Source organism: Falco rusticolus, chromosome 1 (assembly GCF_015220075.1).
Source record: "Falco rusticolus isolate bFalRus1 chromosome 1, bFalRus1.pri, whole genome shotgun sequence".
Lineage (NCBI taxonomy): Eukaryota > Metazoa > Chordata > Aves > Falconiformes > Falconidae > Falco > Falco rusticolus.
This window is the reverse complement of record NC_051187.1, coordinates 75857357-75882550: the sequence shown is the minus strand read 5'-3', so window position 1 is coordinate 75882550 and position 25194 is coordinate 75857357. Positions and strand designations below refer to the sequence as shown.

General features: G+C 38.0%; 1 protein-coding gene across 1 annotated transcript in view; it reads left to right on the top strand.

Annotated features, from left to right (window-relative positions):
* Positions 1-25194, top strand: part of JAKMIP1 (janus kinase and microtubule interacting protein 1) — a 247902-nt gene that overhangs the window by 346 nt on the left and 222362 nt on the right. The gene's annotated exons all lie outside the window — the stretch shown is intronic.

Below are 25194 nucleotides of genomic sequence, written 5' to 3'. Positions count from 1 at the left end.
GATGGTGCGAGGTGCCCGAGGGAGAAAAGTGCAGCCCGGGGTGGGCCGGGGCCGTGCGCGTCTCCGCTCGCCCCTCCGCGCCGGTGACCCGACGGGCGAGGAAGCCCCGAGAAGGGCGGCCGGTCCTTGGCGGGGCCGGGCGCTGCCGGTGCCCAGGCGGGAGAGGCGGCTGCTGCCCGCCGAGGGGGCCAGCCCGGCCGGGCCCTCCACCTGCCCCGGCGCTCCCGCAACTCCCCCGCAGCCAGCAGCGAGCCGGGGCGCGGCCGCGGCAGGGAAGGGAGGGCCCGGGACCCCGCGGCTGAGCGGGGTACGACCCCTCCGAGCCCCGGGGGGCTGCCCGTGCGCGCCCATCGCTGCCGGCCTCCCCGCGGCCGGTGCCCGCCGCCGGTCCCCGCGGGAGGGGACAGGGATAACGGCGCTCCGCGCCCTGCCCTGCCCTACCGCCGGGCCGTACCTGCGGCTCCGGGGGGCGTCGGCGGGGCAGGCTGAGGGGGGCTTGGACCTGCTTGGCAAGCCCAGCCCTGCTGCTTGGGTTCTCTAAGAGCAAATCTGAGGCCTGCCCTTGGAGGGCTTGCGGGATGAGGCCTTTTTTTTTTTTTTTTCCAGGGTGCAGGCTGGCAGATATTTACATAATATCTCTGCTTAAGAGTGACCTCTTCCCTAATTGGAGGCTTCCTTTCCATTTTCTATGGCAACACTACAGAGCACATCACTCCAGGGGGTTGGATGAGAGGAGTATCTGCAGGCAGTGTCATTTTTCTGTGTTGGTTGCCCCTTAAGACAGGTTTGTGCTAGTGAATGGGCGAGATTGTGAGGAAAGTTCTCGCCCTCGGCTCTTGAGGCAGCCGCTGGGTCAGCGAGTGGCTGCGGGATCTCTACATAGAGAGAAGGTGGAGTGGACACAGGTGTAACAAACGAGCAAGAATTATTTTTGTTAGGTATTTGCAAATTCTCAGTCGCATATTAGTGGCCTGACTGATGACTTCCCTGTGCCACACTGTCTAGTCAAACAGTCCTAAGATATGATGCTAATTCAAACAGATGGTATTTATTTTTATTATTTATTGATTTTAAAAATTCATAGGATTTTTAGAAGGAAATCCTAGCAGATTTTGTTAGGGGGAAGAAAATGAGTCCCGCTTCATTTCAAGAATCCTTTTGCTCCCCGAGATCCCTGCCCTGTGCTTAGAACCCATCATGTATACACGGTAATGGCTTTTCTTACATGATCGGTCTCACTGACAGTAAGCATGATGTGCATATGTATTTATGCAGGAATGGGATTCTGTAATGCTCATTAGGGTCTGCTGTGTTTCATCTCCATGAGGTGCCAGTTTCTGTTTCAGGTTTTATATGGCTAGAGGTGCATACACGTTGTGTTGGTTTTCCAAAGTCTGCTGAAAAGAAATGTTTTCTGATTGTAAAACGCACTAATTCATGGTACGGTTAGGCAGGAGGGTTTTTATGAAGACTTTTGCATTCTACCTAATTATCTTTTGAGATGCTGTTTCTGTTTTGTATTGAAAATACGCATGCCTTACTATTTATAGTGCTAAAATTAGTTATTGTAATAGAGGAGCTGTGATATTCTGTAGGGCTTAGAACATTTTCTTTCAGTCCCTGCTCTCTCTATTTCTTGGTCCATTGGGATGACTGTTTCTTGCACCTGAGGTAGTGTGGGGTCTTTCTGGGTTTGGATTTTTTGTATTTGAATGGGTGCAGGTAGTGAGTGTTTTAATATGAAGTGAATAGATATGTTGGTGTTTCAAACAGAGGGGCCGACAATCTTGTATCTTCTAGAGGTGATGATTCTCCTTATGGGGTGGAGAGACCACTGATGAGAGAGGTGCTCCAAAAATTTAAGGTGGGCACCCCCTAGGACTCCTTCACTGAGGCATTGGGCCTTAAGTCTGCTACTGGCTGAGATACTAGTACTGTAAGAAGCCATTGGTATAGAAATTTGCCCAACATATTTAAGTTCTGCTGCATGCAGATAAAGTCTTTTCTTTCCTTTTTCTTTTTGGAAATGCTTAGCAATTCTCACTCTCCACTTAAATGTATGTTCCTTTAGTGTCTTTGATTGTTGTTATGGAAACGCAAGAGTTGGAAATATCCTCAAAAGAGGCCATGGGTTGAACCTGAGGTAAAAATGAGGCTTGAATTGGAGGAGATGTGCAGTGTTAAAATGTTACTCTTAGTATGCAGTGAGAGAATAGAGGTTCCTCATTGTGATTTTTCTGTTAGAGGTCAATCTCGTTCAAGCCTCCTTACTGTTTTCCATAGTTAGTATATTTGTGTCCCCAGCACCATCATTGTTACAGTTTATCCCAGCTCTGCTGTCAGTTTCTGCTTTTAAATATTATTTGTCAACATTTAAATGTTTACAGCTATTTTCATGTATAGATTTTTTTTTTTAACATTTTGATTAGATTGTGATAGACAATAGGAGTTGTAGGAGTAGTAAATATATTGAGGAAAGAAATGGGCCTGGGCCACATTTCTGGACAGCATAAGGACAACTTGAGCCGGCAGAAAATAATGAAGAATGTGAGGCTGAATGGCCTCTTTGTATAGAAGCAAGGTTGGTTGCATGCTGCCTCCTGCCTAAGAGGATATATGGACATGTACCACTGAGTACCGTGTTTCAATTTATTTATTAATTTATTAATTTTGAGCTAAGGTTGCTCTGCCATCAAGGAAACAAACCATTAAATCCTTCCTCATGTTCTTCTATGTAATCCTGATTATTTTTTCCTCTCAATTTTCATGAACTCTATTCTGCTTCATTTTGGAGGGGCAATATGCAGCCTTAATTGCAGCTTTGTGTACTGATATGCATAAACATGTTCCATCTCTTTTGTTTTTCGTTAAAAGAAGGTTCCATATTTAGAACAGTTTCTGATTTATGGTACTTATTCCAATGTTACTCTGCATTAGTCAGGAAAATCAGTTTCATAGTTGTTGTTTCATAGTTTATTCACATGTTAAAATAAAACATCATGAGTTCATGATCTAAAAAAGTCCTTTTTTCAATCTTGGGAAGGGTTCCTTCACCCTGTATGCAAATTCTGTAATTTTCTGTTTAACTTTTGCTGAGATTTTTTAAAATCTAAAACTTTTTCAGCCCTAACTTCAGTAACAGGGAATGTATCTATAGTAGTTCAATAAAAATGGTAGAGATTAATTCTTAATGGGAAAAATGGAGCTGTAGTAGTAGTTTAAACTAATTTTAACTCATTCTATTTCAGTAATAGTTCCATCCTTTGCACATTATTTTAGAGGTGTGCCTGATACATATGATATAAAAACATAAGCATACACACACATGTAGTCGTTTTTGTGCCATCCTCTAAATGTGGTGAATAACCTGATTGACTGAAACCAATTTCTAGGGGTGAAAGTCTGAAAGTTAAACAAAAATCACTTAAATGGTGAAAAGTTTAGAAATAGTGAATTGACTTTTATATTGATTATCCCCTCCTCAAACAGCACAGCCCACATTGGTTTGCTTTGCTTTGGGTTTGCTTTGCTTTTAGTGGAAGACAGTTGAACAGCATCTTTGTTTTGTTTTGATGATGACGGGAGAGCTCTGATGTAAATATTACTTGTTCTGTTCCTTGCAGATGTTTTTAAAAAACCTATATATTTAGTCTATGAGCTGGCATTCTGTAATCAGTGTAAAATTAAGAGGGGAGCTATTTATATTATCAGCTCAATGTGTATTTTTTCATGTGTCGCTTGCTTGTTCCTACTAAATGCTGGACACAGCCACAACTGCAGGAGAATCAAGATGTCTCTCATAACTCTTTGAAGTTTTCTGCAGTGTTTTCTTCTGATCTTTAATTCACCTTAACAACATTTTGCCTGTTCTCTAGCACCCTACCTTGAAGGTAAGGAAAATGGCAGCTGTTTCAGAACGTATATTTTTCATATACCTCAGTGCCATTTTGACTCAACTTTTGTCCTCATGGATAACGGACAGTTGTCCTCCATATCAGTTGTCTTTGACAAGATATTAGTATTGAACATTTTTAGTTGCTCTTACAGTAGCTGTTACCTTTCCATTCAGCACGGAAGTGTCAATAGTGTCACACGGCTGTAATTTGCAGTTTCACTTTTGATTCAACACTGATGTTAGGCATGTGCTGCAGATGAAACACACGGCTTCCTGGGTGTAACTTCAATAAATGGTGTGCCTTTAGCTAAGGTAAATGTGGTTGTCAGCCTTCATTATGGACACTGGCTGCATATCTGGTTGCTTTGATTTCACTGTGCAGGTGATAAGGTTATTTCCCCCTGCCGTGTGTATAATGCACTCAAGTTTAATACTTACATTGTTTATTCATTTTAAGATGAGGTGAGCCAAGTGGCATGTTGGTGTAATTGAAACTGAAGGATTCTTGTTATTATCTGTATGGTGAGAATAAGAGTGAGCCACTGCAGAGCAGTCTTCCTTGGGTTCTTCCAAAATTACCTTGTTTCTCTTTAATGACCAGAACGAGGAACCTCTTATCTATCTAAAGTAGACCTATTTTAGTAAGACCTTCCAAAATGTCAGTGATTCTGAGGCTGAGATTTCATCATCCTTTTCTGTTTTCTATCTATTGCAGTATCCAGCATCTGCTAACTATTTATTTACTGCACCATAATGCTTCTTGTGCTAAGAAAGTGTCAAATATTTTGTATTTCTTCTCACTAGCTTGCATGTGAACTGCCATCCGAAGGTATAAGCCTTGTTTTCCTGTGAACTACCAGTTTTCTGAGCAAGCTTGCTCTTCATGTTTATAAATACTTGTGGCAATGTGAAGCACTTGCATCCTTCATCTAATCAGGACACGTTTCTGGGCTAGAGGTTTTTACTTTGTAAGACAGTGATTCCTGTTGTTTGAGTCTCTAAGCTGCAATTGCTTGTATGATTTTGAAGTAACTCCTTCACATAGTTCTGCAGTATCTGAATGTAAGTACACCGTGATCCCTATCAGGATGGAGAGAGTGCATGGTGATGTGTTGCTTCTTTAGATTGCTTAGAAATGAGAGACAAAACACCAAGAACACAGCTTTTTCCCTATCCAGATGTAAAGCACCACTTTCACAATGTTTTTACCTTATGTTGATCTACTTTGAGTCACATCTTGGTATTTCCTGTAGAACAGATTGTGCCTTAATCATTCATTGCTAAAGTTACTAGGTATAGACTATGTTATAATTATACTCTCGCGAATTTATTGTAGCAGACCTTTAGTTCTTATAGAAGAATTCAGACATTTTTCTTTTCATATCTGTTCTTGACCTCTCTGTTTCTTAAAGCAAAAAGAATGATCTGCAAGTGCATTTTATCCCAGCTTCATAATCAACGTGCTTTGGGATTTAGCAATTTTTAAGAAAGATCAGAGAAAAAAACTGTGTGCGCTATGGCAAAAGAAAATAACTCAGCTGACCAATAAGGGTGGTGGACTTAATTCTCACAAAGGCACATTTCAGCTTCTCTGTGCAGCATAATCCTTCTAGAAGATAATGATCTTATTAGCTTTTGCATGAGGCTTTGGCCACTGCTGTGTAGGGTGGGGAGGGAGGATGGGATGCTGTAGCCCAGCACTCAGTGTCTGTTCTGGTAATTTGGAGTCTTTTAGTAAAGTGGTGAACTCTTACTACATACTTCAGTTACATTTGCTGTAGCCTGGCTTCCTACAGAAATGAGGCTTAAATGCTTCTTGGTCCCTATGACTAATTTTTGCATTTCTTGGCCAATTTCAAACTGCATTTGTAAGAAGGGTTGAAGTCTCCAAGATGAATCTGCTCCAGAGCTCAAGATGTATATACTTGACTGGGAAGGTTAGATGAGCCTTTTTGTATTTTTAAACCAGTTTCACTGTTGAATGGCATTAACTTATATTCTCTGTAATGATTTACCTTGAAAAAATGAATATTTTGGGGCTATTTCTTTTATTCCTGACATCTCATTATATTCCATTATTAATGTTTTCTGTTGTTTTTTGTTGAGGTTTTGGGGTGTATGTGTGCCTTTTTTTTAAAAAAAAAAAATTGTCATTGCCTATTACAATTTCTTGGATTTTTTAGATTCTACATTCTACCAGCCACAAAGTCAGGGCTATTACTACCTCTTGCAGTAAAAACACAAAGCTTTCTTGCATTCAGCTAATGGAAACAACTCTGCCTTTATGTTAATATCAAATATTCTGTGTATGTAATGTTTTTTGCATATTTTTTTTTACTGTTGTCCGCTGTCTAAGAAAGCCTAAAATATTTTGGGTTTTCTTCTACATTTTCTTTTCCCCATCTTTTCATCTTAGCCTTTCCTAGATGACCTCTGCTCTAGAAGATAAATGTCTATTTCTGCGCCACAGTGAGGAACCATGACCACAGCCATGGTTAGATATATCTGAGCTAGAGTTAGTCTGTTTAGCTAGCTGTTAGGAATCTAGCTATTGGGTAACAAAACAGTGGTTTCTAAAAGTAAAACCAGCAAATGCAGAGATTTTTTTGTGCATTCACAAATGTGCATTCAGAAAATACTTCAGAGATTAACATACAGATAATTATGTTTGTAGAAATGAACTAGATGAAATATAAGATTCCTGCATACTAGCACTATAACATAATCTCATAATAACTCCAGGTTATGCTTTATGAGAGGTTGTATTGGAGATGTGTCCAATTTAAACAGTGTTTAAGCTCTAATCGGGGTACTTATGTACTTCATATATATATTGTTCAGGAACTGAGAGAGGCTAATCCTTCAAAGAGCACAAAAGCAACACAGGATTCTACTTATTTGCTATTTCCTCACACAAAGCAGAGGAATATCTAAAACCTTTAGAGGAAGTTACCTCCATATCACTGTAGGTAATAAATACTGTCCAATTCTTACAGATTTAGATCTGTAAACTTAAAATCCTCTTGGATGTCAGTAAAGCAGAGCCTTAAATCTCATGATTGTCAAGAAGGATAATTCTTATCTGCAGAAAAAGCAAAATATACTGCAGGTTTGCGCTTTCATATCTAGTATATCTAGCATATCTGCATCTGATCCAAAAATACATTACAGGTTTAGCTGCCACAATCAGCTGTAAATGACATGTGGAGTAAGGCAGCTGGAAAAAATCCATGGTCCTGCACTGGAATGCAGTAATTGCCAGCTCCTTACTGGGAGGTGGGACCAAATGCGTGAATCTATCACAGCGTGAAGCTTAGATCTGCAGAATAACTATCCTACTTTAGTTATTTCAGATACTCCGGAATAACCTCTCTGTTCCTCAAGGAAGTTATTTTTATTGGTATATGAATATGTTGGGAGACAGAAAAATTAAAATGGATGATGTATTCTGAACTGACTGTAAGAGAACAACTATTTTCATGACCAGTTTTCTTGTGACAATAAGCCTGAAGAAGATGTATGGAAAATAGGTAAGTCAGCAATTGTGAGAAAGATGCAAAAGGAGGTGAGTGAGTTAAAAGGATATGTTACAGAGAAAAGAAGAAACAGTGGGTGTCTATGTAGGCAGCCATGTAATTCTGTTTTCGGTTATAACTTTTTTTTTTTTTTTTTTAATATGTGGAAGGAATCATCAAGGCTTATATACATTCTTTAGTAATGAAACTGTACAATGGGAAGTTCTTATTATTGAGAGTTCTTGAATTACACAAAGCAGTTTTTCTTTTCCCCATCTTCTATTGCCTGACATACACCCCATCCTACAGGTGATATAAGTTGTCACACGTCCTCTCTTGCAAGAGTTGTAGCTTTTTAAATAGAAAAATAAGAACCCTCTTGGTACTGACTGGTTTGATTCTGATCTCAGCTACAGTCTGTGCGACATGGATCCAACATCCATACATCCATCAACTTTATTGCATGTGTTCTGGATTTACACTGGTTGTGAATAAAAACTTGTCTAGGCACAGAGGTTGGCAGTAGTAGTTACACTCGTCGTGACTGTGACCAGCAGCCTTACCTCTGTGCAAGGTAAGATCTGCCACAGTTTCTGGGGTTTGAATACATATATATCCTTCTTTAATCTGCAGTAAAGTCTAAAAATTGGATTTTTTCCTAGCATTTAGCATGGCTCATGCTACAAGTATTTCTGACTGATGAAACCTGCCCTGAAAGGTGGGACTGTGAGTGCATGCTTGTATGTGTTCTGAAGATTTTAGTAGACAAATGTGACTTAGAGGCCACAGTCCAAAACTTTAGCAATTGAAGAGGTGCACAGACCTTCCTTCTGGTATAAAACTAACCCAGTACATTAGTGAATTAGAACATAAATAAATTCTGTCAAGTTGCATTGTACTTCTGAGACTGATTAACCTGCCTGTGAACATCTGCCTACCTTTCTGGGATTTCCTTGATTGTGTTTAGTTTTGTTGTCAGTTCAAGATGAGTTCAAGAGCTGAGCCCTTCTCGTTTGGACTGCCCTAGGACTTATTTCTTAGCATTTTGTCAGTAAGCTTTAGTGTTTCTGGGAAGCAGTATTCTTAATCCACCAATGTTTGACTTTCAACTGCATGTGCTCTTTGTCCTATTTGGTGGCAGACCTCAAGCCTGGATGCAGTTTTCCAGAGGAGGGACTGTATATGTAGAAGGCACTGGAGATGCACAAACAATTATGTGTTTGTTTCTGAACCTCAGAGGCATTGACAGGCCGCAGGGGGAACTTCTGTGTGCTAACCTGGCAGAATATGTGATTTTGCCGGTACTGATGATTGCTGTAGGTTCTTGATAGACTGACACTTTGGGTGCAGGACAGGCAGTACATACTCACTGCATCACAGTACCTAGTAGATATTGGATGACAAGAAATGGCTGTGCATTTGAAGCAGGGGAATTCTTGTTGTGTGTGCATGCAAGGCAGTTACTATTGCTCTGTGAGTACTGGTTTATCGTTCACTACAGGTCTGCAGCTGAGTGTTGGAAAGCCAGCGTTTGGTGCAAGGCCGACTCAGTCAGTTGCACAGATGATGCTCCTGGCCGCTGTACGAATGAAGGAAATAGGTTTTGAGACTGGTCTTTCTGAATGATTCTATCAGTAATGTGTGTATGCCTGCAGCTTTCATGTTGTATGGAGCACATAAGCAGGAAAGACTGATGCTGTTACATTTATAGGTCGCAGCTGACCACAGTTGTCTTCAAGAGTATCAGTGTGGAAATCCTCAGATGTTGTGTGTTGGGTGCTGAGGTCTTTCTTAACTGTTTTTGGCAAATAGGATTTAACTTTCTCCAAAAAACATATCAGGTTTTCTTTCTTCATGTTTTGAGAACTTTCTTGTTCATTTTTGCTGTGGCTTGTGAAGCTGGCCTTGGCTCCAAGGCCTTTGGAAATGCGTGCCATGTGCGATTTAGCTGGCTGAAGGTGCTGCACACAAACACCATTGGCACGGGATCATGACCCACTGTTGTCCACGTTGTAACTTAATATGCAAATACCACATAAGTCATTCTGGGGACAGTGGGGGAAATCTCACTTTTTTATCTTTGTACAAACCACTGTTGCAGAGGTGATAAACATTTAATCTTAAAATAAATTTTGGGGAGGTGGGAGTCCACCTAATTGTGTTCTGAATCCGTTGAAGTGAACTGCAGGTCTGTTCAATTAAATTTTGCACTTCTTTCTCTGGTTTTGTAATATTGCAGTAAATGGGCAAATGCTGTGGCTTTTGTGTTCAAAAACATGTAAACAATTGATTATTTTTTTTTATTGCAAGAAAAAAAAACCCAAAAGATAGCATTTCTAGTGAAAATAGGTTGCATGGAGGCCTCAACCTGCAAGATGTGGCCAGACTTGTGTATTTGCATGATGCCTTGAGTATGCTGGTAGTGAAGCTGTGCAATACGTTTCAGAATTGATACCTACATCACTGCAACTAACAAAGAGACAATCTGCAAGTTGGATCAGAATTCAACTCTGCTTCCATTCCTGAGTGTATATGTGGGGAATAATAGCCTCTGTACAGAGATGTATTTCATCTTTTAATGCCAGGGGAGTTTCATCTGCTGCTTCTGTGTTTGAAATGCTCGCTGTGGAAGTATGTCAAGGAGACAAAACTATCATCCTGTTCCTGATAATGCAGAAAGCAGAGTGCTCAGAACTGGTTGTTGTTCAGTTATCCTTCTGCCTATCACATGGCAGGAAAGGAATGAATTATTTTTGTCATCCTTCTACTTGAGATACTGAGCCAGCAGGAATATGCTGTGTTCATAATGTTGATCTGTATTGTAAGTTGGAGCTCAGCTTTGCATTTTCTAACATGACTAAAACTCATTCAAGTTTTGATAAGTGGAATTTATATTCAGATGTTTCATGTCTCTGTACAATAATCTGCATATTATTCTATACTTAGTTGGTACTCCTCCTCTTCTTCCTTCATAGCATGGTTCCTCAGTTGTTCAAATTTTCTTCCTTCTTTATTCATGAAGCACTTAAGCTTCATGTGTAACTTGAATTTCAGCTTTTTCTGATATCTGTTCCATTCTGCATTTCCCTTTTACATAATTGCTTCTTTTCTTCCATTGAGATTATCTTTCTCTGTAGGCTGGAATATAAATTTCAGTCCGCACAGATAATCTGTGCATTTGTGTCATACACTTTTATTAATATTCATAATTCATGTTCATATGCAAGTTTAATCATAAATGTTAATATCAGATTTAAATATACCTGTCTAATGCCAAAGAAACACATTTTGTAATAAATTTTACTGTGGCTGAACATGGGATTTATCTTTCTGAGTTCAATATCAGCTTTCTAGTTGAAGATCGTGTTGTGTTGGATGACTTTAAATTTACAGAGAATTTACAGTGGTTTTGTAATGAAATTTTTCTGAATTGCCCTTACACTAAGAAAACCAATTTTTTTTTCTTGTTATCAGCAAGCTACTGATTTTCTGATTTCTGATCTTGCTTTACATTAGCTTACTACTACCTTGCTACTTTTTTTTTCTCTTTGAGTGAGTGTAATCACACTTCTAAATTTGAAATATATTATAATTTTTTTTTACTTAGAGTCCAAGACTCAGTCTACACGCTCAGTCATTGTTAATGCCAGGTTTTCCACCGACTCTATTGTTTGCTTCTTGGACATATAGATTAACTTTCCTGAGTTTGGGAAGAATGCTAAAAAATCAGTGTTTGAGTTTAAAAAAGCAGCATTTATAAAAAATCAGCTTCAGACTAACGGTGAATGGTGCTTGTGAGATGGTTTGGTGTCTGGCCCTTACTGTGCTTCAATGGCCCAATGGCCAGTTGTGAAACAGGATTCGTGTCGCCCTCTCTCCCAGGCTAAGCAACGTTAAAATGAATGTTTTGTGTGAACAACTGAGCGAATACCAAAAGTACTGATTAATTGGTGAGAGTGTACAATGTTTCAACTTTTGGGATACGTTCAAACGCTGTCATATGTAACTACTATTTGGCTGTTTTAAATTTGAAGGATTGAAAGTAACAGGTTGATTGCTGTATATGGAGGGAAGTAAGGAGAATTATCTTCTGCTTCCTTTTCATGTTGCTTTTCCACTTTTGCAAAGGGCAGCTTTCCATGTTTCCCATGGAGGCTTAAGGCAAGAAAATCTTGGCAATAAAAGTCATCACAGAAAGCTTGGGTACCAGGTGGGGTGCAATATGTGAAGTGTTTACATTGCATTCTCATGGTGCAGAAACAGTGCCTTAATTGATAGGTGCACCACAGGGTGAAAAAGATGATGGGATTCACATTCTGTCTCATTCCCACCACAAAATAAAATCTGTGATCTATTGGTATGAAATAGTTAAACAAGATAAATACTTAGATTGCCAGTCATCAACCTTGCTGTTTACTTCCCTTCTTCCCATAAACTTTTTATTCTTTACTTTTGCTAAGAAGAGGCCACTATTTGTTTTTTCCTGTCATTGTGGGTTTTGGATAAAATATTTAAGTAAAATAAATTTAAACTGTTTTTCTTTGAGGCATCTCATTGTTTCTTTTGTGAAGAGCTCAATTAGTGGAAGAACTTTCCACTGGACTATAGCCTTAGCTTTGCAGGGAAATAATTAGCATTTGAAGCAGAGATACCATGTTTATGGTGTATTGGCCTTGTTTGACTTTTGGAATACCGTATCTCCATTCCCGGTATGGTCACTGTTCTCTGAATCTTGAAATCTGTGGACTTGATATAGCAACAGAGAAAGGCATCCTAGTGCCCCAGAGAAAATGTGATAAACTGAACTACATCCCTTGGCACTGCATTTTTAGTGCTTTGTGCCTATATACAGTATCAGTAGACACACTGTAAAGAAAGCAACTAGTGACACTGAAATTCAAACTGTTCTTATACATATATATTACAATCGTTTATTGAGGTGATCTTTGAGCTAGCAGCCCTTTAAATGTAGCCAAATCTACAAACAGCAGGTACTGAAGTGTGTATGACAAATCATAATGATGAATCCTGAAATTCACTTCTGTTAGTAGTTGGGACTTTTATTATTCCTGTCCTGGTCTCTTACATTGCTGTTTTACATTTCTTGCTGTGCTTGATTTCAAACAGTACTATGATTGTATTCGGCAAGGAGTTTACAGTAGGTGACAGGTCAAAAAACATGCTCTGAAAAGCTTCATCCTTTTCTCTGCTCCACCTTACTATCTATAATCTTAACGTGCTACTTTTTATGTACACCTTTTGTCACTACAGCTGTCTTTCAGCATGGAGCAGTGAACTAAACTCCTTTTAGAATTTCATTAACACTACTTCTGATCAGTTGGCAGATGTTACTGAGTGACCGACGCTCACCCTGGCCCCCGCTGATCCCCAAGTGCCATATGTGTCTGCGAGACAGGTGGCCAAATGCAGGGCTCTCAGCTGGGGAAGCCTGACTCAGTGGATGCTCTCTAAAAGATGAAGACATTTCTAAGATGGATGAGCATTCTTTATGGTAGATTTTTGAAGCAAGAAGAGGCCACTGTAATAACTCACTCAACATATAATTTGAGACCTAAAGCATCTTTCGGTAATTTCTGCGTGTGTTCATTAACTTGTAAATGTAGGGTAGGCATCTGCTCTCTCTGTGAATGCTCTAGTGTCACAGAACTTGTCAATTTCCTTACTTGCCTGATTCCATTGATTATTATTTCCCTGTCTCAGGAATCTCTTCTTAGTAACACTGTGAATATGGCTAGATAGTAAATATAATACAAATAAAAATAAAGCTTCTGTGTTATAAATATGAGTTACATTAGGCAGAAGTTTATTTTTAGGTTACCGATCAACATGTTTAACAAGAGTGTTCTTTGTGCTGTGCAGCAATTTTTACAATGAAATTGTACTCTTATCATTGCGTTGACATGAAAGAACAGGGAGCTTGCTGGCAGGCATGCCTGGGTTAGTCTGCAGGAACTCATTAGAAGCTCTTAAAGCAGGATTACATAAATGGGACCCTATCTTCTCAGGTTAAATATAGTTCTGTAGTTTAATCTAATATGTGGTGACCATAAAGTCACCCTATATTGACTGACAGCAGTAGTCTGATTTGATTACCTTTTCATTACTTTGCTCAAAAACAAAATAATGAAAACATAAATAAAATTCACAGGTAATCTTTGATGGAATTCATTGTAAGTTTGTTGCTGTTATTTAGGGGGGGGTTGGTTTTTGTAATGAAAATACGAATTAACCAGTCACATTGGAATAAACTTGAAATATAAACAGCAGACTTTTCATTAATCTATTTTTTTCTTTAATCAAGCTATAAAATAATTTCTTACTTTTTCTGTTTAGGCTATAACCTTGAAGGGTACTTTAGGAAAAGTACAGATAATGCTAGCTATAAAAATCTATATATCACAATCACAAAGAGAGTAAGGGAAATGTATTCAAGATAAAGGAATTAATAGATTCCCTTGGCTTCTTTTTTAGAACTGCTAAATTTCTATTAAAATTATGAACTGAGTCATGGGCATCTAGAAGCAGTGTTCCTTAGTAAGATGCTGAACATTATTTTATATTATTACTGTATAAATACTTAACTATTTGCATCATTATTTACAAGCATTGTTTTCTAGGGACATTATTCATCAGCTTCTGGTTTCCATTCAAAAGGTTGAGAACCCCCCAGACAAAACGAAACCCACAAATGCCCTTTTCCTAACATGCAAGTTCAGGTAGGTTTTAAACAGCTTTATAATTTTCTGTGTAGGACCTCACCTTGACTTGCAGTCAAAAATGACATAAGTTTTCATCTAGTTGGCAGGATGCATAATTGTGTGTGCGTGTTCATATGGACCTGTGTATATTACTGGTTATACCCAGCAGTCAGATAGGCTGAAAACATTCTTGCCAGTGACTTGATTTATCTTTCTGGTCTTAAAAAGCCTGGTGTTGGCACTGTGAGGTTCATTCTGAGAGCATCAGTATCGATTAACTGCTGGGTAAGCAGCAGCACATTTGACAGTGCTGAAGCCAACTTCTGTCTGTTGCACCACCATGAGTTGCATTTCGTAGCGTAGCATAGATTTTTATTGGTGACCACGTGGGGGGACACCAGAGGTAAAGTTATGCTCAGTTCCAAACATGAAGTCAGGGCCATGTCTGCCAGAAGTGCACACGCACATCTTGAAATAAGCACGGTTTGGTGTGACTGAAAGCCTTAGCTGAAGACATGAGGAGCATAATTCACATTCATAATGCCAGTTAACTTTTTTTTTTTTTTTTTTTTTTTGCATATAAGCTTGTGCAAGTCTCATAAGGTCATGCCATGTCCACTGGATACAGTCCAGTTACAAGTTCAATTTATGGTAGTAAACGTTGGGTTTCTTTAAAAAAACTGAGTAGCTGAGAATCTCAGTCCTTCAATTAATTCACTGCATGCAGTAAATTTGCTGGGTTTTATATGTTCTTCCATTCGAAACAGAAGGTTTACATTAGCAAGTTAGTGAGGACATAAAAATAATGCATTTCACACTCTGCACTTTACTAATGAAAAAGAAACTATTTATTGACCTTAAGTCTTAATTTTAAAGACTAGGCATTGGGGAAGTCATATGGTATATGTAGAACAAACTCAATTCTCACTGGAGTATTTCCATTATAAACACCTCACTGTTTTTATGACAATCTCCTCAAGACAGAAATAAAGTTGTTCTTATATCATGCATTAGAAATGTAAAAAGCAAGGGCTCAGTTCCCAAAATGTAAGAAATGATATTAAAAGCCAATAGTAAGGCTACTTCTTGTGAGCTTAAACATTGCTTGTGGGTTGGTCAGTGTTGCAGTTTTTCATCCTCTTCCCCACATCATGTGGGATAAATTTTTGACGGATAAATGTTTTCAGGGTACTTCAGGGTTTTTCTGGAAGGAAGCTGAGATATCTTGGAAAAATAATAGGAAACAACCTTTTTTTTGCTAGATAATGAGAATTTAGTATTTGAGACCAATTGCAGCTTGATATAAGGTGTTTTCAGTAGAGCTTTCCTAAACAGTGTCCAGGATCAGAACTGGAGAAAATGTTTGTTTTAAAACTTGTTGGGGACAAATAGACTTTGTTATTGCAACACATTCTATTTCCATTTACTTTAATCATCTTTTTTTTTTAAACCTCAGCTGTAAGGCAAATGAAAGGAACCTGAAAAATGGAAAGGTTTTATTTTCAAATCTTGTTTTTCAGATACTGTTTATTTAAAATATATTTCCTTATTTTCCCCTTTTTTATTATTTTGACAGGCACAGAGCAGCATTTAGTAAAGACTTGTGAAAAATCACAGAATCATAGAATGGTTAACTAGTAAATTTTAAACAATCTTGGCTTTTTGATTGCTTCCCAGAAAAAACATCTCAGATTGCATCTGAAAATACAGCTAATACTTCCTTTGCTTCCTTTTGAATTTTAGTTCTTTGGAACAAGGACTACTCTGTACTATTAATTCTAGCTTTGTTGTCAAGGCAATAAATGTGATAATGCATCCAGTATGTTCTAGCATGTGTTAAAAGTATTGTAGACAGGCGGCATATGCTTTAACAAGATGAGGCTTTTCTTGTTTGAGTCTGTCTCTCCTTGAGCTTTTTATCTGTACCAGCTTAGGTGATTTTATAGATATTTTTTTTTCAGTTGAATGAGACTCTTACAGTATTCTAACAGCTGTGTTTTTTATCCTTAAATAAAGGCAGCATGTTTATGTGACAAGCAGTCCCATTTCAAGCTAGGTTTGGTGAGCATTTCTAGAATTCCAAGTAATAATAACAACAATTAATGCTATTAATAAACTACTTTGTCCACATCAGTTTTGAAATTGATTGCTTTCAACCCATACAGTAACTGATGCTCCCCTTAATGTGTTTGGGTATAAGTTTAATACTTTGATAGATGCTCTGGAAATAAGTACCATAATAACAAAACTATTTTCACATGAATTTTTATTTTGGAGTACTTGAATGGACTCAAATTGCCCTCTGTACTCTGTAAGGAATTCAGCATCTCTGTTGCCAACAAGGTATTTTGATATAAGATATAAAAATAACTTATATCGGAAGTCACTTTATGTAATTTATGTTTCAGATTATTTGCAGTACAAGATTTGCCAGAAATGCAATGCATGGCTTCGTAATAGGAATGCAAATTCACAGACTTCATATTTAAGTTAGAAAATGTGGAGTGGAGCTGTAAGAGAGTGGTTTGTAAGGCCAGCAGTGGCAGGGCAGCTGTATTTCCATCTGGAATTTCCCAGACAGAAGAATGTGCAGGTGTACTGCAATTGAATTGCTGTTGTACACCCTAGGTGGTTACTAAATTCATCAGATTTACTGTTCAAGGGCAGTAACTTCTATGTTCCTAGAAGTCTTGTCTTGCTCACTGGGCATCACATATGTAGAGCAATTGTGTCCAGATTATTTTTGGGGCAAATATACAAATTCTTTCTGGGCAGGAAAAGTGAAAATGTTCAGGTAAAATCCAGGTCATTGGTGCCTTGCATCGTGTTTTCTGTCTCTAGTTCTGAATGTTCCTCGCTGTGAGACAGCCCTTCTCTAATGCTTTGTGCAGACTGTTCATATGGGTGTCTTGCTTTTGGTGGCAATTCCACAATTACAATTCCACTGAATTGGAGCAGTTACTGATAAAACTTTGTTAGTGTGGAATAAATTTTATTTATATATTTAGTAATTTATCCCTTTTTCAAGATCATCTGAATTTAAATAGCACCTGTGTACATCTGTATATGTAAGTTTTTTGTAAGAAGGCTGATCAAAAGGTCTCAAGGTGTTGCTCCGTTTAATTTTCTGAAGTTGGGTTATGTAGTATTTGTAAATAAGCTGGGTCAGCAGGCAAGACTGCATTGTGGCCTGAATATCGACTTGTTTTCCCCTCATCTGAAAGCAAGCAGGTTATTCTTTTTGTTAAAATTCCCAAATCATGGCGATTTTATCAGGCCAGAGGGAAAAGAAAGAACAGCAGTGTTATAGCATGTATGTAGACCTTTGATTTATCTAAAAGTACGGATGACAAAAAGAGCAGCAACTGCAATATGTAGTGGGCTGTAACGATCTTAGCATTGTGTATGCTACCTGTGCAGCTTGCTGTCATCATTCTGTAGCTTTCGACACATTTTTGCTGAACAACTGACTAATGGGTTTGCACCAGTGCAGCGTGTTTCTCTATCATCGTTCTGAACTCCTTCTGCCCTCTGCTATGGTTCATTTTTTAAGATACTTTGAAAAAAATTACATCCTTTATTTTCTCTATTACTTGTACTTTTTGAATTTCCATATAGGCTCACAAAGTCCTCTGTCAAGTCCTCTGAGCCAGAAGCTAGGACTAATGCTCTTATGTATGCATGTTCCATTCTCAGCTGTCTCTGAGTTGGCACCACCTATGGCTGCTGTGGGTGGCAGGACGCTGTGCTAGATAGGGCTGAACCCATCTGAACTGGTGTGGTGGTAGTTAGCAGAACACAATTCTTCAGTCTTCATGTAGTGCTTAGGAGAGGGCATCTGTAAATCTTGGGTATAGTTATTACTGAAATTGATAGTTGATTTTAGTGGAATCTTATAACTACAGGAATAAATGAGATAATAAAAATGCAATTGTAAGGTGGAAAGAGAAAGAACTGGCCTTGCTATAATAATAACTATAATAATAAACCTTAAAAAAAAATTGCAGGGAGGAAGACCTACAGATAGGAAGAGCACAAAGGAAGGTCTGATTTTTATCTTTTTCATAAGGAAGTATTCATATCCAATGAGGTGAGAGACTTTCATTGTATATGCGCAAGGATGACAGTGAATTAGATCCACTTTAGTGAGCATGGCGATATAGTCCCTGTGCATGACACAGTCACTGGGCAATACTAATGTGATCTGGGCTGGCCTAGGCAGATGATTGCATTTTTCTTGAATTAACCAGAACAGGTGATAGGAAGGACAGCATAGTGCTGTAACTTCCAAACAGCTGAACCTGGAGGTTTACATTTTGGGATTTTAAATGTGGGGTTATCATTTTCACTTTTTAATTTTGCCTTCTCCTGACGTAGCAGCCAGCCACATGTTGACATCTAGACCCCAGGTACTGCTGTATAATTTGGTTTTGCTTTTTGTTTACTAAGCTATACTTTTACTGTAATATATTTACTTATTGTCAAGACCGAGATGTTTTTGCTGTGTCATGGAGTTTGCATCTGATACCTAGCTCTCAGCTTTCTCACTATAAATGTTGCTTGTTTAAGAATAAAACATTGGAAACTGCTGAAGCTTGAATAAGTGAAAACGGAGAGACATTGATAATAGTCCTTTACCTTTGAATGGTTCTATTTTCAGGAGATAAATTTAATAACAATTATTGTATAGATGCCATATTTCTTTGATTGAAAATATATTACATTTCCCAGTAAGAATGGTAAGATAAATATTCACTTTTTAGGAACAACTACTGCCTTATTTTTATAATACGCCTTTGCTTCACAAAGTTTTTCCTGACAGTTCCCTGCAAGAGAAAGGTCTACAAAAATGCAGTTCACAAGAAATTTTACTTAGTATCTGAACACATACACACTATTACAAGGTAATTTTTTTACTTTGTAACTAAAACCATTTCTTCTTCCTATGGAGTACTACAACTGGTTTCCCATTTGCTCCCTGTTCCCAGAGAAGGAGACCATCTCATGGTAATGTCCTGATTAGGATCTCTAAGTTTAATTTTCCAGAAGGATATTAACCAAGGATATCAACCGAGTTTAATTTTTTAAAGGTCTGTTTCAGAGGTGCAACTTCTCTTCCCCTGGCCTATCTTACTTAGCCCTAGCATCTACCCATTTCTATCGTTACTGTGTTATACCAAGTCATATCATAACTTTTTCAAATATCACTTCAGTTTTCTTTTACATTATTCTATAAAGGTCTTGCAGGTATTGGAAACCAACACTATATGCAGAACATTGTCCAGTGCCCAAACAAATCAGATTGTTCCTTTCTTTAATCTCTCCTCTTTCTAGAAATCTCTGCAGCATTTCTAATAAAGGGTTCAAAGTCTGGTAACAGTGGGAATGCTTGGAACTGTCTGTACCAGTTTAGATGATTTAAAAATCCATTATTTGCCAAATGCACCCATTTACTGCAAATACAAAGGGAGGAGGATGCAGATATTAGCAGTGTTTTGGAACAGGGACTAGGTTAAATGGTCTTAAATTTTTTTCCTTCAAAGATGATGAATAGAAAATACATTTTAGGCAGGAACTCTATGTAAAATCAAAATAATGTCATTATCAGTCCTTGGGTCTGTTTGCAAGAACTTGTAATGTACAATTAATTGTATTTCTCATCACTTTTTACAGCTATGCTTAATATTAAATTGTCAGCTGGATCACTATGGGTATTTATAAATATATGGAAAAAATGATCACATCTATTTGACTGTGTATTTTTTAATTTAAAGAAATCAGGTGGGTGGTAGGACATAAAAATCTTATTAGATGTTTAGTAGGAAGAAATGGATGAAAAAGCTGGAAGTGGGCTTCCAATACAGTTTAGGCCTTAATCTCAAAAAGTTTTGGAAGTCAACACTTCAATTTAAAGAGGTTTTCCAGATGCCCTGCCATGCCCAGCTGCTTTTTCCTCTGGCAACCTTTTCTTTGTGCTGGCTCCAGCGCTTTTCAGATTATGAGATTAATTGGCTCAGAGTAAGAGATAAAGGTTAAAGATACAGAGAAGGGAAAATGCCTCATTTTAGCTTGGATTGGATCTTTCTTTTGGCTTACCACAGCCATACTGGCTCAAGATAGGGACAGAATTATTTCTTTTCAAGGTTTATGTTGGCTTAAAGTCCTCATGAAACTCTGGCCTTAATTGCAGTATGCTGCAGGGAGGGAATGAGCACTCTCATTGTGCTTCCTTCTAGGGATTGCCTCTGGTATCACCAACTAGAAACTCCCAAGATGGTATTTTCTTTACGTACATGCCTCAGCACTCACCTCTCGTGTCCTTTCCTATGCTCATTTCTGGTGTTCCTCAGGACCACTTTCCCCAAGAGCAACAGGTTGGTAACTGACTTAATCACTGATGCTTCACAGCAGCCCATAACTATGTATAATTGTTTTCACTGCTTCTGTGCTGAATTCTGCAAGGCTCTGACAGTACGTGCTTCTGCAAAGCCGATCAGTGTAGGGGTGTTGGGACTAACTGGTTAACAGCATCAAGTTGTACTTCTATGGCCACCAGTAGGTGCTAGTCTAGTGAGGCTATAGGGGAAGGCTGTATTCACAAAGACATTGAATTGCCCAAATCTAAAGGCACAATTCTTAAAATGTCTGCATAGTAACTTCCACTCTGCAAGTGTCTGAGTTTGTGTGTCCATAGCTCAGTTTTTACATTTTTCCAAGTTAATACAGATTTTTCATTGCTAAACTAGTCACTGTTCACCTGCATTTAACCTAATCTGTGTCCCCAGAGGGACCACGTCAGTAGGTGCATCATGCTAAGATATGCTGGTGAATTGGCTGCTTTAAGAAATACAATTCCGGGAATTTTTGCTCAGAAATACAGAGGAAGAAGTAGGGTCCTTTTCTGTGACTGTAGAAGTCTTTTGTTCAAATTAGAAGTAATCCTCATACAAAAATATTAGGATGCCAGTTCCCTTGAAACTAGGTCACTTCGCATAAAAATAATTAAAGTTTTATTGGTCCTTAGGGAAGGACCTAGATCTGAAGACTAATGTTCGGGGTCCTCAGTGGAGTATAATGAATCAGTCATTTACTGGGCATCACACAATCAAAATTGTGTGAAGGGCTGTTACAACATGCTGCTCCAGTTGCATCCTAAAGATAAAATTGACACCTGCTTCATTTTTTAGGAAAAAGGCATGGGGAATTGAATTACAAAAGAGGGTTTTGAGCTACGTTAAGTGGAGATGTCTGTCTTAGGAAACCTTAAGTAGACCTTTTTTGCCTGTTTTCTGCCGAAGATTGTATAGAGAGGGAAAAGTGAACTTTCCCACTTACTGTAGAGGCAGAGGAAAAGCCAAAGGCTGGATATTGCACTTCCCTTAAGTGACCAGCATGTGAACTGTGCAGTTTGTGATGCTGCAATTGCCAAAGGCCTCTGCAGACCTACCCCAAAAATCATTAACTAAAAATGATGTAACACAATCACCATTAACACATGGTGCAGCTGGCAGCAGTTCAGTGTGCTGCCATCTCCAATATTCAGAATAACCTTGAAACTTAAAAGCCATGTCTGTTTTCCTTCCTTCTCAGTAGCAGCTTTTGGACAAGAGTTGGAAACACTTACTATTTATCTCTGCAAGCAGCTTAAATGACAGTAACTTGAATGCTGGGAATATTGATGACCTAAGATGTTTGTTCAGTTTTGGCTGATCTTAATGCATTGGAATAGCAGAACCACAACTATAACAAAACATCATGAGTAATATAAAAGAATGGTGAAAAGTTTAATAGCAGCTTCTTTATCAAGTGCTCCTAGTTCATTCATTAATTCATTGTTGTTTCCAGTGAAGTGTTTCATGTTAACCATATTTAAAAGGACAGTCTGCAAAGTGACAGCAGTTGGTGATAGTTCTCAACTACAGCAGAACCCCAGCGAGTAAAATAAAGCAGTGTAACACTGACTGTCATTAAAAGAGGACTTGATGCTATTGTATATTGTATAGTTTTCTTATTAGCCCTGAACAGTGAAAAAATTCATGAGGTTTTCTTTTTGTAACTAATTTTAAATTAATGCAGGTAATACCTATGTACAGCAGTATCCAATATTTGCTGTGTACATGAAGCAATCTATTTTAGGATTGTTCTGGAGGACGTTTTTTTCCCCTGTTTGGAAACATCTCACCTTTTTACCTGAAAAGCTTGTTGCCTGAACTAAATTGAGTAACTACTTTGAATTAGCTTTCTGATATGCAGAAAAAACAGCAAATGTAATTCTTACCAGCCCACCAAAAATGACACTAAAATAGATTCTCTGTACCTATAAATGTAGCAGGTTCTGGTATTCTAACATTCTCCGGCTTCGAAGCCCTGTACTCACTTCACTTTTATCCTGCTGTAATCATTCATTGCCTTTCTTTTCTGAAAATATTATAAACTCACTGGTGTGATGGCGAGGGCAGATGAGATGGCTGAATTTTTATTTTCAATAGTGTGTATGTAATGCTGGTCATCTGAGAGGGCCTGTATACTGAAATAATGATTTTTTTAAAAAAATCTATTATTTCAAGTGGAGCAATTTCATAATCACTGGTCAGAAATTCTGCTTGTACTCTAATCTCTTTCTAATGTAGGCATATTAAGAAGAAATATCAGTTACATAAATATGCAACTGTAGATGGTAAAGATTTATGGTTACATTAAAGATGATGCTGACGTTAAACTTTGTCCTTTGCCATAAGGAAAAATATATATATACTCCTAATTCCTGTAGAATAAGTGAATCACTGTTGTACTTCTTAATTTGAACTTTAAAAATATTTTTATTTTTACTATGTCATGATAATGTTGTATCATTACATGATTTTCCCATCTTACTCTGATGTAAAATAAAATTAAATTGCATTATTTAGTAACTGTTGTTAGAATAATTCTTCTCCTTCCTCCTCCTGAATATATCTTCCAGTAGCCAGATAGCATGCAGAGTAGTGGAGGTAGAAGTGATGCTGTGATGCAGTTCTCTCCTAGTCTGATGCAGGCAACTGAGTTTCTCCAGGATCCATTGGAAGGCAAGGCAGAACTTGCAAGTTAATGCATGTAGCTGGGAAAGCCCTACAAAGTCAGGGCATCCCTTGAAAATGAGCACATCTAGTTATGCAATGCTTTCCTGGTATTTTGTGTCATCAGGAAGGCAAAACCTGTTCTGTTTCTGTCAATGCAGCACAGCAAAGCACACTTTGCATGATGATAAATGACAAATTTTTAATACTGTTTGACACAGATGCATTAACTCTATTGCTGAAGGAATGAAAATAATTATTTAAAAAAAAATCAAAAACACTATAATGTAGCAGGGCTTCATTTAGACATGAAAAATTAAATCATGTTACTTCTTACAGTAGTCATTAATCTGTTTGGAACATTGTTATTTTGATTTGAAGCATTTGCCGAAGTTCTTGGCTGTGGGTCATAAATATAGAAATCTTTATCCCATGGTAGTAAATTTACTCCCCTTCTACACCTAAATGTATGCAGTGATGACATTCTGCCAGAGTAGTAAGCTCAGGCCTTATGAACAGATACACAGCATTTTTAAATAACTGAACACCATACTCTGACTATTGTGAATTATTTGAACACTGATGAGTACTGTAATTTATAAGGAAGAAGCAAAAAATGAGGATGTATTTTTTTTCTGTAGTTTATTTGAGTTTGAAGGATGTTTTGTGCAAATATACTAACTGATTGTACATTTTGTGCTAATTAAGCATTTTAGGTAAGTTGTATTGCACTTCTGTTTCATAACATGAAAATTTCATAGTGATTTTAGAATTTGGCTTTAGAAGGACAATGAAATCTTTTCTTCATTTGTTCATTGTAAGAAATACATATACATTCAGATTTGTTATGCTATTTCAAACAAGGGCTAACGTTTTAAACTAAAAAGGGGCAGATTCAGACTAAATATAAGGAAGACATTTTTTACAATGAGGGCGGTGAAACACTAGAACAGTTTTCCCAGAGAGATGGTAGATGCCCCATCTCTGGAAACATTCAAGGCCAGACTGGATGAGGCTCTGAGCAACCTGATCTAGTTGAGAATATGCCTGCTCATGTCAGGAGGGTCAAACTAGGTGACCTATAAAGGTCCCTTCCTGTAGAGGAATGAAGGCAGTGGGCTGATTAGCATTGATAACATGCAGCTGTGGCCTTGCCTCAGAGGCACTGGGTTGGTTGACATGGATGATGTGCAGCTGTAGCTCCTTCCCACTAAGTGGTTAAATAGCCCCGAGGATTGTAGGAGGAGCAGTGTGGTCTGACCTCTGGAGGAAGGAGATACACCACAGGCAGTAGAATCTGGCCAATGGTAAAACTTTGTTGCAGCCTGCTAGTTTGTTTGTGTTGCAGCACCTTCCAACCCAAACTATTCTATGATGTACAGTGTTAGTCCCTCATGTATACTCTCTGTACCCAACAGCAGCCAGCAACAACCAAAACTGAAAATTTTGTTTAAGCTTCCTGTAACCAAGAATTAAAAAACTGAAGGAAAACAATATTTTGTAAATGAAATCTAGTTCTGCTTAAAAATAGCAAACTCCAGCTGCTCTGAATTTCCTCTGTGAATTTATTAGGCTTACTCAATGACAATTGTATTGCTATTTACAGGGTAAAACACTATTGTAGAAGTCAATAGTGAGGGTTTTTTAATGCTCTTGATGGAGCCAGGAAATTAAAAAAATAATCTAATAATGATCTATATACTGTCCAAAGGCAGTAGCATAACCTGAATAGAAAACTGTCTTCAGTAGTCTCTTTCTTCTATCTGGGTTACTTGTATCTGTAAGAAAATTTTAAATCAAAATTAAAAGCATTGTGAATAAAGTGTCTGATTTTAAAATAAAATTTACTGTGGGAATTCAGTTACTTTTTGTTATTACCAGCATTCCCTTTTCTTTTTAAAGGATACATTTGGTAAGAAAAAAATCACTTTACAGAAATGTATTTCTATTGTAATTCTGCTTTTATAACCTATTACCATTTAGGTGTTTTATTTTTTATAGTCAAGATA